This window comes from Onychostoma macrolepis, chromosome 25 (genome assembly GCF_012432095.1).
Source record: "Onychostoma macrolepis isolate SWU-2019 chromosome 25, ASM1243209v1, whole genome shotgun sequence".
Lineage (NCBI taxonomy): Eukaryota > Metazoa > Chordata > Actinopteri > Cypriniformes > Cyprinidae > Onychostoma > Onychostoma macrolepis.
The window spans coordinates 8,246,812-8,261,842 of record NC_081179.1 but is presented as its reverse complement, the minus strand read 5'-3'; the positions used below and the strand labels follow the sequence as shown (position 1 = coordinate 8,261,842).

Genomic DNA, 15,031 nt, shown 5'->3' with positions numbered 1-15,031 from the left:
CAAAAAGGACGTGGGGAGAGGAGAGTCCTTAATGGCTCAGGAAAGCGACGAGTAAAACAATTATTTTATGATGCGAGAAACCTTGGCTAAAGAAACGACGCCATACAGAGAACTATCACGAATGGAGCGTGCCCCACGAAGATTGTTTTCCACAGATAACACCACAAGGTTGTTACGAGCCTTTTAAAATAATGTCACTCTGTGGAATTTCTTATTTAACAAGCAATTCATCTAGTCACCCGCCTGGCCATTTTTTCCTGTATGCCAAAACGCCCTCTTTTGCCGCCTTTAATTTGCTTTCCGGTGTTGTCAAATTGACGGCAGTATTATTCGCTCATTATGGGGACAGGGGCTGTGGCTTGGGTTTGCTCACTAGATGGATTGCTTTGTCTATTACCTTGAGGCCTTTATACACATGGAAGTTATTACTTTTGGCTGGGAGTTAATTGCTAAAACGCTGTGTTCTCGCTGTGAATGATTTGTTTTTACTGCGTTATTGAGGTGTTTTAATCTGTTTTACTGTAGAAGTTGATTACAGATTAAAGAGACAGTATGATTTGTGTGGTTTGAGCTAAAGAAGCAACATCAGTGCTAATTTGAATATGGTATTAAAGTTGAATGTAGATTCAGGTCTGTCATTGGTAAAGTAACTAGGGGCTGATGTTGTATGACTGTCTAGAATGTAGACTTTGGTGGCTGCCAGTTGATATTTGTATGTTTTTTATTGAATTTCAAAAGAGTTTTTAAATAACCTTGTGTACAGTCACATGTAGCACATTTATGGCACTTTTATGGTGTTTTTGTTTCTTTTTTTTATATGAAAAACAAATGTAATGGATATGTTACAATCAATCTATATATGAAGAGTTTATTTGCAAAAACAGATAACTCCGTTTTTTACCATTTTCAAAAATCATCAAAAATGTATTTTTTTTTTATTATTGTGTGTTATTGTGTTAGTTAGCTGTTGTTGTTTTTTTAACCTAGTCAAAATAACACAACTGCAGTTTGATTGATATTAATTGGAATGCACAATGAAAAAACATGATTTCTGATAATTGTTAAAAATGGAGTTATCTCTTTTTGCAAATATATATATATATATATATATATATATATATATATATATATATATATATATATATATATATCATTTTCACAATACAGCACATTTTGTAATGGACATATTACTAAAAATAAAATAAAATATTACTACTAATAGAAAAATATAAATTATTATTATTATTATTATTATTATATTACTACTACTACTAATATGTTATAATATTAATAATGGCACTGAAAATAATTGTATGTTAATAATAAATGCAATTATTACTTATAAATGGTATTTTAATATTTATATGTATACTAATTAAAAATTACTGTGTGTGTGTGTGTCATTTTATCATTGTGTGTTATCATTTAAATAATATATTTATAAACAATTACTGTGTGTGTGTTTGAATGGTTAATTATAATATAATATTATTAATACTTATAAATAATAATAATAATACCAATTATTATTATTATTATTATTATAAATAATTCATTATAATAACTGATCATAATATTTATTTTAATTAATTATAATAACTAATAATTTTATTTATTTTAAATTATTTATGCATATATGTACTATATGTTTATTATTTATTATATCCATTTAATCTATGGATTTACACACACACACACACACACACACACACACACATAAAACCTTGTTTTTCAAATAGATTAAAACTCACATTATTGATCAGTAAAACACATGCTTTTAGAAAAATAAAAATCTACAAGGTGTAATTACTGTCTGCAGATGAATAGCTATTATGACTAACCCCAGACAACAGGAGCATTAGATAGAAGCTTGTTTTTTCACCAAAGTGTTTTATCAGGAAAAATAACCCTTAGATATCATCCACTGACGAATGAATCATCCAACACTGCAATTATTGTTCATCTTGGTCTATTTTATTAAAATCTCCACCATCCATTCTTCACGTTCACAATTTTGTTTCATAGATATGACTTAATATCTATCTCATAATTACATACAGCCTTAAAATATCAAGTAATGCAGATTAAATTGACTACAGTGATGTTCAGGAGAACATTTCTATCCAAAAAAAGAGGCTAAGATGCGATTATGTTCTTCTCAGAGTGGCCTACACCTGACGGAAACCACAACCTTGGTAACCCAAACACAGAAAAAATAGACTTGATGGTATTGGAGATCATGGGGGATCAAGGGTCGTGCACTGTGATTTGTAGGTGTCTTTCCAAATAAAACATAACGGAAGAACCATAATAAATTTATCGTGACCTTTGACCCTTTCATCATGTTCTTTCACCTCCCACGCCATCCTGTAATGCCTTAAACATTAAAAAATGATACGTTTTCGACCTCAGCTGCCTTCCTCCCTCAAGATACAGCTTGCATGAGGAGATAACGAATTGCTGGCTGGATCAGTTGCAGTTTACACAATATATCAATACGCTATGTCAAAATCAGCTCCCAGATTAAAATATGGGTTCAAGGTTGAGTTAATAATCAAGTCCAATTCAATTTGGATGCTTTACAGTTTGAGAAAATGCTCGTTCGCAAGCATAATTGAAATGCACAAGTATCTGCTCGATTCTTAAAATATGCATGATTTTTAAATGCTGTTTTTCTCCATTAACACATAATTGTTGAGGTTTAATTCAGAGGTCACATCAAATTTGGCACTTGCTTTAATTGTCACCTCTGAGCTAATGTGCTGAAAATATGACTTCAATTACCGACCGTGCTGGCAGATTCACTTTTGAACATCATAATGCCACCGAGCAACAAACAAGACTCTTTGTGAGACATGACTGTTATCAATGTTAATTGACGTAAGCCATTACAAAGCTCAGGAAAAAGTATAGTCTTTTTTTTTCATTTGCTATTGTGTTTCTGAATCTTTTTAAAAGTGAAAATTAGGTGTTTATTTATATAGCACATTTAATGTACAATGGTAAAAGTCAGAGTGCTTTACCTTGGCATAATTAAGGAAATATATAATTTAAAATATAGTATTGGAAAATAAGTGAATTTTAGCTTGAACCAGAGTGCTATTCTGGTATTTTTTATTATTTTATTTTTATTGCTGCACTTTGTAGATGACGTGACACAACACTGTATCATGACTATTGAATTAATATTTTATTTATATGAATGCATTTTTTTTTTTTTTTTTTTAAATACATATAGATGTGATTTGGACGAAGTTTGTAACAATTCTGTTTTATGTATTAATTATTTATACACATTACACAGCAACATCTATCTATCTAGTTTTGGTCCAATCTAAAGCCGAGATTTACGCCATTAAAACTGAATGTGTGATTTATATTCATCTTCAGCATTTTGAAAGGACACTTCTGAATTTGCAAGAGTGGGAAACATTAAATTATTATTTTTTTTCTTCTTTCTATGCTTCCATTTGCCAGCCTTTGAAATGCACAGTGTGCCTGTGTTTGCAGTTATTTATTCCATAATCAGGCAGTAGTAAACAGTGATATGCAACCATTAGGTGGTTTAAAATACGCCTGGAAGCTCTTTTAGTGCATTATGTGTTTTTCCTTGGCAGAAAACGACTGGCTTTACGCCCTTACTCCAAACTTAAGTAGAAAAAAGCCCTCCTTCATCCTCAAGATTCTTAGCAGTGACAAGATTCAAAGAGGCACGTTGTGTTGGCTTTTCATTTATCTACTGTGTGTACTACTGTGCAGGTTCATAACACTAATTAAGATGCAACTTAGAATGTCATCGCCCAGCAGGAGAGAACCTTTAATGCTGAAGCAGAGTCTTCCCTCGCCGCATCTGTACATAGATGTGCTGTTTTAATGGGATAGTTTGGGCTGAAATGAACCATAGCTGTTTATTTTGAAGAATCTTAAAGGGATATTTAAAGTTCAAAATTACTTAAGTTCAATCGACAGCATTTGTGAATTATTACCATAAAAAGTATTGGAACTTGCTTTTTGTGATAAAACAAAATTAATTATTAACTATGTTTCATGTTTATATATATATATTTTTTTGTGTGTGTGTGTGTGTGTGTTAAAAAAATAAATATAACATTTAATCACAGACAAGACCCAATCCCATTTCTACCCCTTAGCCCTTCCTCTTTCCGTTTTGCGCATTCACGTGAAGGGGTAGGGGTGTCTCGATTCTCTTTTGGTTGAAGGGGTAGGGGTAAGGGGAAGGGCCAGATATCCCTTCAAACGAAGATTTTTCGGGACCACACTTCAAACGAAGGGGTATGAGAATTATCAGCATAAACTGGCATCAGCGGCAACATGGCTGCCTGAGCAAACAAAAAGACACACAAATATAAGCATTATTGGCATTAATAAAGATTTTAATGAAAAGTAATCATTTGATTTATGTTACATTCAATCGCGAGTTCATATTTACGGTCATGTTATTCAAAGAAATGTTTGCAAAAAATCGCTAAAGTGTCCAAACGTCGTATCATTACTGACTGCACGATAGTGCCACAACACATTTTCATGTCTGATCAGGGCGATAACCACCATAGACATTGAGGGGGGCTAGTCCCACCAATAATTAGAAATCGCTAAACCTTTTTCTGAAAAATTGCATCTGTGCGTCTCTTTTTAACGTTTAACGTTGAGTTTAACACTACTTCAAAAACGGTAATTAAAGTCTCTAATGCACACCAATAGGTGTGTGTATTGTAGGAGCTAGATGACGTATGATCACGTGTGACGGTATAGTAGTGGTGTCCCAATTTTTAGGGGAATATTTTGACACCTACCCCTTGCCCTTGTACCTTGAAACAGAGTGTCAAGGGGTAGGGGTGAAAATATTCCCCTAAGAATTGGGACACCACTACTATACCGTCACACGTTATTATTATAGGGGTAGGGGAAGGGGTATAAAATAGAATTGGGATTGGGCCTAAAATATAAGTCAGAGCTGTGTCTTAATTGATCTTAATTGATCTATGGCCTAATCCTAGCTTAGTCTAAGCCCTGTTAAGGTTATGGTGAGGCATTTACAGTGAAACTGAATGAGATGAATTTCTGCCAGTTTTAAAAGCAGAAATGAGAAGCTTATAATTTTATTAAAAAACACTATACGCTTATTTGAGCTTTAAAATTGTTCTTGTCATTTTTAAAGATTTTAGGTGCTTAAAAAAATATTTTCCAAAATTTTAAATAAAACAGATAACTGAGGTGTTTACGAGAAAAAATGAAAGAAAAAAAAATCATGTTTAATCAGAGTTGCAAAGGTGCAGAACATTTCTGGTAAATTTCAGGAAACCTTCCAAAAAATCAACCTAACTTTTACCAAAAAAAACAACAACAAAAATGCTGGAAAAGTTCCCAAATTTCGGAAATGTTTCCAAAATTTACCGGACATTTTCCGTCCCTTTGTGGCCCTATGTTTGATTCAATGTGTTACTTGTCTTTTTATTTTTTATTTATTTATTTTTAATTATGTGCAAAAAATGTTACCAATTTCTGATTGAAAATGTTTTTTTTTTTTTTTAAAGTAATGTGGAAACAGTGAGAATTGTAATATTTTAATCTAAGAACCTTGAATATAAATGGAATATTTTGTTTCTTTAGATTAATAAAATATTATTCACATCTTAAAAATAAAGGTTCCAAAAGCAGGTTTTTTTTCTATAGCAATGTATTAGAAGTACCATTTTTAGTTCCCCAAAGAACCTTTCACTGAACAGTCCTTAAAATAACCTTTTTTATTAATGTGAAGAATATCTCAAGAATCTGAAGAAACTTGTTCCAATCCAAAGAACTTTTGTGCTATAAGCATAATTGCAAATGAAGATCCTTTATTTTGAACAGTGTAAGGGGAAAAATGGTTATTTTTATGAACTGTTCACTGAAAGTGTTTTTTTGGGGGGGGTTTTGGACCCAAAATTGTTCTTCTATTCCATCATTGAAAACATTCATTTGTAAGAATGTACTTGGAATATTCCTTTAATGCAGCTCATTTCCATACAAGGATGTTTTTGATGGCTGTCAAGTTTCAAAACTGACAAATTAAAACACCGTAGAAGTGGCCCATGTGGTTTGTGCGCTATATTTCAATAATGACAAAATTTAAATTTTGGACTGAAAGCTCTCAATAATGTGCTTGTCAGTCTCTTCACCCCTAGTGTCCCCAGTCTAGGACAGAAAACCCCATAAGAGGCGGAGCTGCTAATTATTCAGATGTACCCTAATGAAGGGCCGTAACAGAAAAATGAAGTCTGCTGCCAGTCCGTGCTGAAAATCAAAAGTGTGCTCTTCGATCGCAGACCCTCCGGACCAGAAGAACTCTTGGATAATGAGTACGATGAGAGATTAGACTGGATCAAAGTGGAGATTAAACAGGACGGCAAACACATCGATGCTTCTAATTAGCAAGTCTGTGAAATTTGCTGAATTGGTGCAAATATCATGGATGCCGCTGAGGTGCTCTTATCGTTCTGTTTTTCTCCCTCGTTTCCAGGAAGCCTATTGACTGTGCCAAACCCAAAATCACACAGAAGGGGTGAGAGGTGCGAGAAGCCTCATCTTAATTAGGGAAATTGGTGAATTATTATTTGTGACACATGCTTTTGTGAGTCAGGCTTTTTGGAGAGATTAGTAACTGTGATCAGTAATGTGTCGCTTCACAGCTGTGATGGCAGTGAATCTTGAATACTATGATCAAAAAATCCTTGCTGGTACTAATGATCAGACACAAACAGACTTTTTATGTATTTTCAATACAGATTTTTCTGCTGAATGGATTCAATATGTTAAGATGGGTATACAGTAGTGGTTCTCAAACTGTGGTTTGTGAAGGATACCATGTTGATGGGTGATAAAACAAGATCTAAAAAAATAAAAAAGTATTTTCATTTCCTTTTATATTATTTAAATTAGCAATATAAATAATATAAATACATATATTATATGAGTGTTAAATTAATAATTATAATATGTGTGTGTACACACACACGCACTTTATATGTATATATACATATTATATACTATACACTTTATTTTAGAAAGATAGATAGATAGATATATTTATTATGTTTATATAAATACACACACATGCATGTATATATTTTAAAAATGTTTATATATTAAATATATTTATTTATAATGCAAATTATATGAATATAAATATAGACGTAAATACATGTAAATATTTTATATATATATATATATATATATATATATATATGCGGTATGTGTGTTTATTTATATATACATAATAAATATACACAGAACACACACATATATTATGCAAACAAAAGTTTTATTTTGGATGCGATTAATCACGATTAATCTTTTGACATCACTAATATATATATATATATATATATATATATATATATATATATATATGTGTGTGTGTGTGTGTGTGTGTGTGTGTGTGTGTGTGTGTGTGTGTGCAAGTATATATATGCATGCATTTATATGTATATATGTACACACACATATGCATACACACAGATACTTTAGATAGATAGATAGATAGAATTTTTAGATAAATATTTAATAAATATACAAGGGCCAAGTTCTCTGTAAATCTGTTTGGCAAATGATGGTGATGTGGTCTTACAGCCTTGAGTAAGGCAATGACAGAGACCTGGTATCAGTGGTGTTTGCCGTAGAAAGGAAATATATCCGTCTTGACGCTTGCAGCATGGATATTGCATTATCCCACTTCCCTCACATGTTTAATTCAGCTGCTAGCAGCATTTTCACCCCAGGACAGAAAAACCACAGCTGCTCTCCTCCTCAAACCCTGTTAGACCGTATCTGTGTTTTCTGTTTGTACAAAGATTAGTCTGCTGCATGTAAAACGCAAGCAGATGTTTCATCGGTCAGACAATAACAACGAGGTGTCCTGCAGGGTCTGTGTTATTGACCTCGTACCCTGCGCTCAATATGTTATGCTGTATAGTGATTGTTTTGTTGTGTTGTTTGACCCCCCTCTTAGTTGGAAAGTCCCAGAAGATAGAGAGGACGTAAGGACTGAAGGGCGACAAAGATTTATTTTCTCACATGGAGAGTCGACGGTACTCTTTGGTCTTTTCCTGAAGGACGCAGCAGCATTAGCCAGCACAAATAGAAAGGTTTTTGCAGGCGGCATAGCTGGAAGTCTCAGGGTGTGTTTTATTTTGAGGTTTCCTCTTCGCATAAACCCACCTATGAGTTGTTTTTGTGGTTATTGTCGCCTGTTGTGGTCTACTAGATCATTAGATGTGTTTGTTGAATCAAGCACTGGTATTGCAGCAGTATATTGCTTAGGTTTAGGGATTTGAATAAACCTTTATCTAGGGTTGAAATCCTAGAACAGGTTCATTTAAAATGTAGAACCATAGACTGCAAAAAAAGAAGCCCGCAGCTCCACAAGTCTGATTCTTGAACAAGTGTCTTTTATGAACCAGTTCTTTTTAGTGAATCAGACACAAACAGCATGACCAGTGTAGTCCGATTCCTGAACGGATGACTCTTATGAATCGCTTATTTTTAATAACTCAAACACAAATACCAGTGTAGTCCGATTCCCAAATGAATGATTCTGAATATTACTGTGAATCAAACACAAACAGCATGACCAGTGTAGTCCGATTCCCAAACGAATGGATCTTTGGATTAGTTCTTGTTAATGAATCAAACACAAACATTGTGGCTGTATCCGAAATCGCTCCTTATACCCTCATTCACTATTCCCTACATTAGTTCACTAATTCAGTTCATGATGATAGTGAACTAATTTAATAATTTTTATTTGTTCAGAAGCAATTGTTGAATGTCTAATTATTTTATTTCAATTATTAGATTGTGTTCCAGAACAAATAAATCAATTCTTGTAAGTGAATCAAACGCATACAGCAGTGTAATCCGATCGATTCCAGAGTGAATGATTCATATGAGTCTGTTCGTTTTAGCGAATCAAACACAAGCTAAGTGAATCAGTTTACTGTATTTGTGGGTATTAATTGTTCATCAGACAATGTGTAGGTAAAAATGCACATTGTGAATTTTGTAGTATTTTTGTAAATGTCTAATAAATGTGTTACTATACCATATTTCTAGTTGTTTACTAGCTAATACTAGCTATTATTTATTGTATAAGACAGCAAAAAGTTGTCAAAGTATGTTTTATTGAATATATAGGTACTTTGGCTATGGAATCTCTTTTTTCCAAATAGTTGTCATGGAGACATTAAATCAGGTAGCTGTTTTTCTTTGACCAATAACCTTAAAAACCTTAGCAAACATGTAGCGATGTGCAAAAAAAAAAAAAAGAACCACTCACGTTATGTTCAGAAAATGTTCATACTTTTGTTTTATGTGGTTACATGATGCAGCGTAACCAAGGTCTTGTTTTGCATTAACATGTATACCTGTATAAAGGACGAGCATTGACAGTCCACATTATAGCCAGTGCGAGGTGACGCCGTGCTTTAATTTAATTCAGCGTCTTCTCTTTTGAGCTCAACCTGCTTAGGAGTAAATTGAAAGCACTTCGCTATAGAAATGTTCCGTCAATCACCTCTTCCTCTGGTGTCCCTGTAGAGAAATGAATGGTTGCATTAAGATAGATGTTATGGTCATTCAGATGGTTCCCACAGAGCAAATAACATCTTAAGTGAAACGTAGTGGTCGCAGGAGAATCATCGGAGGGCTGTAAAATGAAAGCTTTAAATCTGGACCATTAGATAAGGCTGTCATAACAAGGCTACCTCGACATCACGAAGCTGTGGGCATATAAGTCAACCCGGAGCTGTCAGATAATATATTTATGTTTCAGAGATGCATTTGAGAAAGCTGTTGTTAAGAGGGCCCTGTGTTTAAGGGGCATGTGCATTTGCATGTTTGGAGCTTGTGTGTGAATAGACTTTGCTGAAGACCAGACTGTCAGTCACAGAAGCACACCTGCCCTTTAATGTCAAACAATTAGGATGACTCAATCAGACAGCAGGAGAGGAGGAGCTGATCTTCGCCCATATTTAGCTGAATTGGCTATGCTTGATGGGCAGGTGGACGGGCGCACGGACAGATAAATGACGAGATGCCCGTGAAGCGCGAGGATGTGACGAGATGCTGACAAGCATATTCCGCTAAAGGAATGAGAAAACGGTTCGTGAAATTTCACTCAAAAGTTTGGAAGTCAGTCTTTTTTGACATGCAAATCAGGATTTACTCAGTCAAAGAGAAGAACACTGTTTGAAAATAAGGCTTAAAGGAACAGTTCACCCAACATTTGCTGAAAATTAACTGCACCTCAGGTCATCCAAGATGTAGATGAGGTTGTTTTTTCTTTAGAACAGATTTGGAGAAATTGAGCATTGCATCACTTGCTCACTAGTAGATCATCTGTAGTGAATGGGTGCCATCAGAATGAGAATCCAAACAGCTGATAAAAACATTACAATAATCCACAAGTAAACCACAAGTCCATCAATTAATGACTTGTGAAATGAAGAACTGTGTGTTTGTAAGAAACAAATCCATCATTAAGAGAACCGTTACTTCTGGCTAAAATATGAGTCCTTTATCCATACTATTCCTTTATCCAGTGAAAAAGTCGTTTTGTCTGAATCAGGAGAGAAATACGCATCGGCTAGATCAAGCACTAAGTGAAAACCAACAGAACTTTTCTAAACAAATATGTGGATGGATTTTGATGTGAGAAGACAATAGAGGATTGAGTTTTTCCACTGGAGGAAGCGTTTTTATGGATTATGGACTCATATTCTGGCCACATGAAACAGTTTAAAGTTAAAACATCCTAATGATGGATTTTTTTTTTTTTTTTTTTCTTACAAACAGGCAGCTTTTGGTATTAAAAGATGTTAATTGATGGGCTGGAGTCGTGTGGATTACTTATGGATTATTGTGATGTTTTTATCAGCTGTTTGGACTCTCATTCTGACGGCACCCATTCACTGCAGAGGATCCATTGGTGAGCAAGTGATGATGGACAAACTCATCTAAATCTTGGATGGCCTAAGGGTGAGTACATTTTCAGCGAATTGTCATTTTTAGATGAACCATTTCTTTCAAAATTATGAGTTTTAGTTTATTCACTTTGATGCCATCTGCTTCTAAAAGAGGATATGTGCATTTAAATTTGACATTCTGTCTCTTCTGGGGAAACAGACCAAAATATTCAAGGCTAATCTTGTACTCAGCGGGTATATTCGAATTCTGGTCCAATAAAATGATTTTTAGAATGATGCCAACTAGAAATAGAGCACGAACTCGAGTGTCTGTTTTTTTTCTGTGAAATATTTTTCCCATTCATTTTCTTCTTCTTCAAATAAATGTCTCACTAAAGAGTTCTAAGCCATTGACCAGTTTTGAGATGAATCACTACATTACGTCTTCTGGTCTAAAGCAATATATATATATATATATATATATAGTGTTACGTCATGTACTATATTTACTATTCTCAGCTTTTTAAACATATATTTAATATACATTTTAATTTTTTATTTTTTTCCTTTGTCATTATAACAACATCTTTGTTTCCACCCATTTAACTTGTCACAACAATTTCTGTAATTACTTTTTTTTTGTTTGTTTTATGAGTTATGACACTATATAAAATGGTCAAAAATGCAGGTTGTCACTTTGGATACACTTTGATTTTACTTCAGATATGAAGGAATTAATTTCTTTCATTTAATTCCATGATTTTTTTATTGGTCTTTCTTTCTTTACAGTGGTGCACTCTCATCCATCCCTAAACTGCCTCTTTACTTTACCCCCTGAACGTATAGCATATATTCCAGATTTCATAACCATTGGAGGCGTATGCAGGTCACTAGAACGTGCTTATGATCTGTGGTTTGAAAATTGCATGCTTGCTTCAAGGTTTTTATTTATTTATATATTTTTTTGAAAGGCTCAGGTGGTCGTAAGGCTGAGTTCAGCGTCTAGACAGGGGACGGAGCGCCGGTAGATGGCAGTCGTGTCGCTTCTGCGCTAGACAGGAAGAAGCAGCATCAAACCCTCACACTTAGTATACAGGCTATACACAATCACACACGCACATGTGTGCGTCAAATAGGCGCTACAGACCTGTCCGAAGGCGCGTCATTTAATCTATAGCGTTCAGGGTTATTGCACTCGACCAATCGTTGGTAAAATGGAAAAAGATGATTGAGCCATTTACTTTTACGCGTCCAAGAAGACGACAGTGAGGACAGTCAGAAGAGTGAGACTTTGGGCTGAGGGCTGCATCAATACGTGTTAGAAGATTCTTGGTGTCACCAGCGGAGCGCGCTGAGCCTATACCCACGGAGAGCCGCGCGTCATTGGGTACCAGATACTTCCCACTAGAACTTCATTCACTGACGAGATCTCGACGTATTCTACGGGTCTCACCTCTTTATATGTTCCTGCTCGCGGGGTGACTCACTTGTAGCTGTTCTCCGTTCGGCTCTCGCGCGCTGCGTAATTCTACGGCTTGGCGCGGAGCGCAGCATCATTCGCGTGGATTTTCGTCGCGTCACTGGATTGCTTTTTGCCGGAGTTGAGTTGAACTGTATTGAGCAGTATCTGGTGGGATGTAGCTTTTGATGAATACCTCGTCTATGACAAGTTTATACGCGTTTGAAAAGGAACTACGACTGTGGTTAGTATATTTATCTGTCATTTAATTTAAAAAAAAGGGATTTGACTCACATTTTGGCGCATTTTCGTCCACTTTCTTTGAAAACAAAAAAGAAACTTGGATGATTTTGTCCTTTTTTCCCCCTTTCGAAATGATCCTGGTGGTCTTGGAAAGGATGTGATTTACGAATATTTGCGTTTGCCAACGCACGAGGCTCCTCTCTCAAGGCATTCCGTTGGACATAATCACATTTCAAGGAAATAAGCATCTTGAAATCCGCACTGGGCTGTGAGTTGAAATCTAATCAGATCGGGTGCGTAAAGGAGAAAGAAAAGTTCCGTTTTAAACCACGACTGTGGAATAAGAACATCAGCGGTCTGCGTTTATGGTCTGTTGAAGATTGGGATGAAGAAGAAGATGCAGGGAATGGTCCATCTCAGGGATAAAACCCATCTAGATGCGTATTGGCTGAACGTGAAACCCCAAATCTGTGTTGTTGAACGCCAAGAATGACACGCAAAAGCAGGGAGACGACGAATTAATTGATTTATCAGCAGGAAAAAAAAGACTTGGTACACCGGATTTTGATGATGCGGGGCAAGAAAGCATCGAGATATCTGTTCTAGAGGCACTCGTCCATATGATGGCATTGACAGGAAGACCGAATGGATATACAGGAGCGAATTTCTTCTCATAGAAGCTTGTGAATGCAAAACTGCTCTTGGATAGCTTGGATAGCCCAGAGTACACGCTGAAGAACATTTCATTCGCATCGCGCTTCATTGCTTGAGAATTGCGGATGGATTTTGGTGCTTTGGAAGCGAACGGAACGTCTGCGATTTGAACCTCACAGATTGAGAAAGTAAGTCATTCGTGGTTTGATATTTGCATCACTGGACACTTTGACGTCTTTTTGACACCTAGTGCATCTGGTTACCATTAAAAGCATAGTAGATATTGCGTCCTAAGGGCACTTAAAATACAATTATAGTAATTCAAAATGTCACAATACAGTCACTTGTGTAATTTGAACAGTCGTTCAGTATATATTCATACACATATCCACTGAAGCGTTCTCTCGCCGGCTGTGAGCTTTTTTTCTACTGTCTTTATCTCTCTTGTGTGTGCGCGCGCGCGCTCGTGCGTGTTTGATAAATGTGTGCGCTATTGACAACTGCACAGTGTTCCATCTTTGCGGTCGAATCTTTCTTCCATTCATTCTTTCATTCATTCGGTCTCAATGTGATATGACACATCCGTTTTTAGGCATGATTCGATTCGTCATATCTTTATACAATTTATTATGCGATAATAAAAATAAGCAGTTATTCGTATAGTTATCGTTTAAGATTTGGTTAGAATGAAGGTTGTTGTGCTGGAGGCAGAGATACAGGCTGTTGCTTCTTTGCTTGTTTGATTGGTCAAACCCCTTAATGCATCATTTTATATAATTATTATTATTTTTTTTACTATATATAAAAATATATATATATATATATATATATATATACTGCATATACAAGCGACTGTATGTATGCATATATATGTACGTACATACATATATATATATATATATATATATATATATATATATACTTTTGAAAATACACTTTTTTTTTGCACATTTTCTCCAATTATGAGTTTTAAATTCATAATTGTAACTTCCAAAATCTTTTATACAATATTTTCTGAAATTGCACTTAGACACACAATTAATTTGCTTGTCATTGTTATACAAAAATAATATTTGTATTGTATTTTAAAATGTTTTATTATTATTTTTACTGTATATAAAATAAGTTTACTTAAGTTGTACCATAGCATTTTATATTAATTTTACAAAATTTCTTTTTTTTTTCTTTTTTACAAAGTTTACCTGTGTGTGTGTGTGTGTATGTGTATACACACACATGCACACACACAGTATATATTTTTCCACAGTTCTTGCATATAAGCAAAATATGCAGACAATGTAACTGACAAATTGCTAATGTTACTATTGTTACTAAGACTGCTATTAATATAGAATAAATTAAATTCCTATAAATATTGTTCACTTTTCAGCTTGAATATGTGTATGCATTTACATCGGCATATGTGGGGTTTAATGAACAGGCCATATTATAGACATAATATGATTCAAGGCTGACAGAGTTTGGCCATGCTCCGGTAGCTGTCCGTGGTCCTGAAATCCCTGCCAGAAAACAGCAGAACCGCACTACTGTTTGTGATTCTCTACTTCCCACTGCCTTATGCTGCTCTGCCTCATGAACATCCAGCATTAGAGGTGTAAAAGTATTATTTTTACAGTCAACCATATAGTCCAAGCCAACTATATTAAAGACTGGATTATGTTGGAGGATCTACATCAGGACAATACGTGGATAG

The 15,031-nt window shown here is 34.8% G+C and overlaps 1 protein-coding gene across 14 annotated transcripts in view; it reads left to right on the top strand.

Annotated features, from left to right (window-relative positions):
* The window catches only part of lrrc4ca (leucine rich repeat containing 4C, genome duplicate a), a 247,943-nt gene that overhangs the window by 136,575 nt on the left and 96,337 nt on the right, over positions 1-15,031 (top strand). For 10 of the 14 annotated variants that reach the window (XR_009269367.1, XR_009269365.1, XR_009269366.1 and 7 more), the window contains exon 1: positions 11,754-13,505. The exons of 3 other annotated variants lie outside the window; for them this stretch is intronic. The gene's annotated coding sequence lies outside the window, so the exon portion shown is untranslated. Of the gene's footprint in view, positions 1-11,752; positions 13,506-15,031 lie in introns of those variants that run through there. One more of the 14 variants, XM_058767437.1, reaches the window with a different exon arrangement.